The 5,432-nt window shown below is 54.4% G+C and overlaps 1 long non-coding RNA gene across 1 annotated transcript; it reads right to left on the minus strand.

Moving 5' to 3' along the window:
• Positions 1-1,041: 1,041 nt before the first annotated feature.
• Positions 1,042-3,082, minus strand: LOC122422813. The gene is made up of 4 exons (XR_006263970.1): positions 2,867-3,082; positions 2,594-2,724; positions 1,425-1,494; positions 1,042-1,168 (listed from the first exon to the last, which is right to left on the minus strand). It is a non-coding gene; the product is annotated as an uncharacterized LOC122422813 (long non-coding RNA).
• Between the last annotated feature and the right edge of the window lie 2,350 nt (positions 3,083-5,432).

Here is a 5,432-nt window from a genome sequence, read left to right on the forward strand (position 1 = left end):
CCTGGCCCCTCCTTCTGCTTCTCAGACTGTGCCCCAGAAGACAAGAAAGAGAAAGGACTGTGGCAAGAACTTCATCTCAGTACATCTCCATAAGCTTTGAAGCAAAGGAGGTTTCTGTTGAAATTAATTTATTAAAAAGTTGTCATTTCCTCCTGCTTTAGGGCAAGGGATAAGGGTGGGAAACCCCTTCAGGTTTCATTGTTAGGAAGTCACTGAATGTTAGTCCTTTGAAAAGGAAACTTCAGAAAGGAAACTAGGAGCCACCAATCCCCTCATGTTGTGTTCCTGCTATTTCAGTATAAACAAGCTGTATTAATGCCAAATAGAATTTGCCTTGTACACTGATGGAATGTGTTCTTTATGCTTTCTCCCCTCTAAGGCCTCATATTCACCACTCAAAATTTAGCAGACTTCCTTTGATAAATTACTCAAAGTAATCCTTGAAATAGCTAGACTGCCTGGGTGATATGGTTTTAGAAGTCTTCAAGCCGTGCCTGTCTATAAAATATTCACTTGTGGACTACAAAGGGGGGGTCACTTTTAATGATGAGATTCAGAACTTGAAGAAGAGGAGAAACAGATTAATATCCACAAATTCAAATAATTTCATTTTAAAATACTGAACTTAGAACATTGCATCTTACTGGTTTACACAGTAGTAAAGATAAAATAGAATCATCCGTATGTGAGACATGGACAAACACAGATTTGGCAAGAATATGAAGAATGGGCGTTTCAACTTTCAGAAAACTTTTCCTTCTTCAAAACCGTTTATGATATGGAGACGGATGCACATTTAGAAACTTGTAAAATGTATATATAGACAATAACATATAAATCTATGTGGAATTTTTTTCATCAGGGAGGCATTGTGCTGCATAATTAAAGATATTAATTTCTGTTCTTTTTTAAAGTAAATGTTTATTGTCTCTCACAAGAACTGGCAGCTTGGAAATGCATTTTCCTTGCTTCTTACAAATGCATTTCTAAGCCTGTAAGTCTTCAAGCTCTAAGGAGGTTTTCATTAAAGGAGCCAGCTGCCTCTTTGTGTGGATTGGCTGTTTAAAGCTGAAGCTCTGAAGTGGGAACCTCAGTTTTGACATTCTGTAGGCCCTTAGCAAAGAAGTTCCATTTAAATGTGGGGAAGCTCTCAAACAGCTCCTGGAGACTAACAGAAAAGCAGAAAGTACAGGAAAAAATGACTGGGATAAGGGAGAGAAGAGAGAGAGAGAAGGGACTTGGAATCCTCCTCCAAGGTGGATATATTAAAAAGGAAATCCCAGTAGGCAATTTTACCCAAATTTAAACCAGCTGCCACCCTGGAAGAAAATTCCCTTTGTTTCCTGATTTCCATTATCATGGAACTATTAAAACATCAATAAGAAGTAAATTAAGATCTATCAAATGAATAAATACCATCTCACCTCTATTTTAATAACTGCATCCTTTCAGCTCAATGTTTAGGAGTGATTATGGTGGTTTTTCTGCCAAGACCTGGTATGGAGAAATACAATAAATGATATTTTACATATGGTGTGTGTTTACTAGATGAAGTTAAAATAGAGTTCATATTAGAGTGTACAGGTTGATATCATTACTGTTACTCATGTGAAGACTTTGGGAGACTCTGGTCAAGGTGCTGGGCACTACTAAGACCCAGGTCTGGCTCACGCCTTTGAGAAGTGTGACAATGTGGGGATAAATATGTCTTTTTGGTTTAGCTCAGATTCTCTGAGTTATTTTCTCTCCAAGCAGTGCAGTACGAAGTCCGCACCAATTCCTCAGACCAGTCTAGGTCAGGATACCGACTCAGCAGAGCCCTTGCTGGGACCTAGAGGACGGGGATGGGCTGGCGAGATTGCTCAGGACGCCTGGAGCTTGATCTCGTGGAGGGGGCCCGGGGGACCCAGCAGCCAGCCAAAGAGGCTGCGAGGCCCGCGTGAACCGCTTGCTCAGCCATTGTCCTAGCCAGTGATCTCAGGGAACTGTACTGGAGTGAGGGAGATATCAAGACACCTTGTCAGTTCAAAGCATTTTAGGTTTGTTTGAAATCCTCTCCACGTCAACGTAAGCAGCCTCTGTATTTGAACAGTGCTTTGAACAGTGAAAGGGAATGAGCTGAATCAAAACCTGGAGGTGTCTCCCCGAGACACTTTCAACGTGCTTTTATGAGGGTGGAGGAAGGCAGGGAGACGCGTGGACTCTGCTCCGGCGGTGTCGGCCGCAAAGAAAGGCGCCCACGACGGTGGGAGGAAGGGAAGGGAGGACCACAAAGCCCCTCATCGGGGGTCTACAACCTCTGAGGTTCCTGGAGCCCCAGGAAGGGGCCTCGCCGGGAGGCAGACTGGAAGCCGAGGTACTGGGGACCCGGCGTTCGCGCCAACCGGGCCTCGGGCGGCAGGCGGAGAGGCGGGGGCGGCGCGGGGGAGGTGGTACCCAGAGCCAGTGTGCGCGCCCAGCCCAGCCCGCCCGGTGATTGGCCAGGCTGCGGGGTGGGGGTGGGGTGGGAGGCTGAGGCCGGGGGTAGGGCAGTGCTTTGTGTACTCCCGGGGATTTATTGGGTGCATTAATCGAGTAGAACCACCCGGCTTACCCAGTTGGGAATGTTTCGGCTCCGTCGCCTGCCAGCGAAATGAAGCGAAGGTGGGGGGAGGGAGGTGGAGTGGAGACCTGGGACGTCAGCACGGGATGAATCTCCGAGCAGTCATCGTCAGTGAAGTCCCACTGCAGACAGGAAGTTTGGATGTACACATGTAGCCTATTCTTGCTCCCCCACCCCAAAACCCCAGCGCCCAAAGCCTGAAACTGGGGGAAGGGAGGCAGAAGGAGAGGAGGGTGTGGGGGGGGGGGGGGATTTTAAACTGACTCCGAGTCTAGCCGCCTCGGTTCCCTCGGAGATTGGAAACGTTTTTCTTCCCTCGAGTGTTTCACCCCCACCGGCTGCAAAGGGCCTTGTCCCTAGAGAAATGAGAAATCAAATCCAGAGAAAAGCAGACACCTGCCCCGGAAGGGGGAGGGGGCGAGCTGTTCGGCATCCGGACGCGGCCCTTCCCGGCGGCTGGATCCTTCCATCTGTGGGAGCTCCGAGTTCTCCCAGCCGAGCGGTTGGGGAGGAGGACAGCCGGCGACCGGGGGGTAGCCGGGGGGTGGGGGTGGTGAAAGGCGCGGCGGGTTGGGCCAGGACGCGGCTGGCGAGTGGCCCGTGCGCTCCTAAAGCCCCAGGAGAGCCTAGGCGCCCAGCGCTGGGGACACGGAGGCGCTGCTGAGGGAGGCGGTGCTGCCCTCCGCCCAGCCCCTTCACTCCCGGTCGAGCAGCCGCGGGCGCCAGCGGCCGAGTCTGCGCGCTTCCAGGCTTGGACTTTTTCATTTTTTCCTAGCCGGGCAAAGTTACGGGATTCCTAGCAGCCCCCAGGCGCGCGGCCAGAGTGGCTCCGCGCTTGCGCGAGAACCCAGCGCCAGAAGGTGTGTGTCCTCGCCTCGCCGCGCGGGTGCGCGCGTGGGGGGTTGCAGGTCCGTTCGGTTGGCGGCCTGTGGGCTCGCCCCTCCCCTAACCATTTCTCTCTCTCTCCCCCACACACGCTCATAAACACAGGGCACGTGGAAATTCTCCGCCAAAGCGCCTTGCCCGGGCGAGTGCTCAACGCGGTGATTTATAAACAGCTCAGCCACTCCCCAAAGACCTCCGCTCCTCGTTAGTCATGATGAATTCTCTGGCCCGTTCCACTTTGCTGTCTAGATTAAGATGCTCGGAGGCCCCAAAGTGCTCCCCTTGAGCGTTGATTTGGCTTCCCTCACAAACCCACGATCGCCGACAACGCCAGCGCTAAGGGCGACGACGGAGGGTCAGAGGGTGAGAGGTGGGGACGCAATTCACTTTCCCTGTGGTTGGGTTTTTCCCCCACTTCCAGGGCAGCAACTTCTGATTCGCTTTGCAGTATTCGCGCGGTACACTCGATCGTGCGCGGTGGTTCCGCTGCTCCAGCACCGGCCTGCGCCGGATCCTCCTGTCTTTGCTAGCAGGCTCCGAAAGCGGCGGCAGGCACCTGCTCCGGGCGGCTGCGGCGCTGACGGCGCGACGCGCTCGTGCTGGGTAGAACCGTCCTGGCGGTGCAGGGTCCCGCAGCCTCGCTCCGGAGTGTTCTGCTGAAGGCTAAGCAGACAGCTTCGCCAGTGAGCGCCTGGCAGCTGAGTTAGACCACCCCACCCGCTGGCGTCCACCGAAGTTTCGGATTCGGAAGATTCCCTTAGTACAGCCCATTTTCCATCACCCGCTCTTCCTCTCTTTCGAAGCAGCTAACGGAAAAAGTTGCATCCAAAAGCTCCAGGAACACGGAGAAGCGCTCACGCAGTCGAAGCCGCCCTTGGTGCCTCCCTGCCCCTTACAGAGGCCGAACACCCCCTTGACAGCCCTCCTGTCACAAAATGAAGGTCTATCCGAGTAGGATCCTAGTTTTCCCTAAACCCAAACCTGTGCGCGCACCCAGGGTTTGAATGTGTCAGAGACTTTTAGAGTTTTGTTTTGTTTTCAGTCCAGACCGCTGCGCTGTTCAGAACAGGCAACACCTCCGCTCCGGAACAAGCAGCCTCTTACAAGCCGAGGCGCCTGTGGAGCCCGCCTTTAATGGGGTCCCCACCCCGAGGTGCTGGAAGACCATCGGGTCTGGAACCTAAAAGGAAGAGATCTGGCGCTAGCGCGGTGGGTGGAGGCGAATAAAAGCACCTTTGGGGAGGCAAGTGTCACACCCTGGAGCAAGAAGCACATGGGCACTGAAATTCTAACAGTTAGGGAAAGGAGACTTCAACGTGGGGGGGGGGGCGGGCGGGGGTGTAGCCTGACTTCTGGCTGTAGGTATGAGACGTTGGGGTGTGTGTGTGTGTGTGTGTGTGTGTGTGTGTGTCTCCCAAGGTGAATAAAAGTCGGACTCCCCCTGGCTTGTTGGGACTCAGCCTTTCTCTTCCTCTTTCTTCACTCCTTCTCCCGCCCTATTGGGAGGAGAAGGTGGCCCGACACCCCGCCCCCCCACCGCCACCCAAGTCTTGCAAGTGGCTGTGGTCGGTGGAGGGCCGGGGCGCCCCCGCCCCCCGCCACTTCTCCGCCCGGACCGCCAGGCGCGTCTGCTTGGGAGACAGATGGGGGGCGGGCCCATCCGAGAGGGTCGGAGGAGGCCGGGGGTGGGGGAGAAGGGGAGGTGAGAACTCTGAGAAACTGAATGGGGCGGGGGGGTGGGGGGAATCAGAGAACAGCTAAAAGGACTCCGCGCCCGGGGGGGTGGGGAGGAGGAGGGGGCATCTCTGCGCCAATCAGTGGCGCCGGCCTGGGAGGTTGCTAGCGGTATCCACGTAAATCAGAGGGCGCGGAGCCAATGGGAGGGGGTGGAGGGGGCGGGGCCCAGGCGCGTGCCGCTGCGAGCCGGCGCTGCCAAGAGAGCGGG

This window comes from Cervus canadensis, chromosome 20 (assembly GCF_019320065.1).
Source record: "Cervus canadensis isolate Bull #8, Minnesota chromosome 20, ASM1932006v1, whole genome shotgun sequence".
Lineage (NCBI taxonomy): Eukaryota > Metazoa > Chordata > Mammalia > Artiodactyla > Cervidae > Cervus > Cervus canadensis.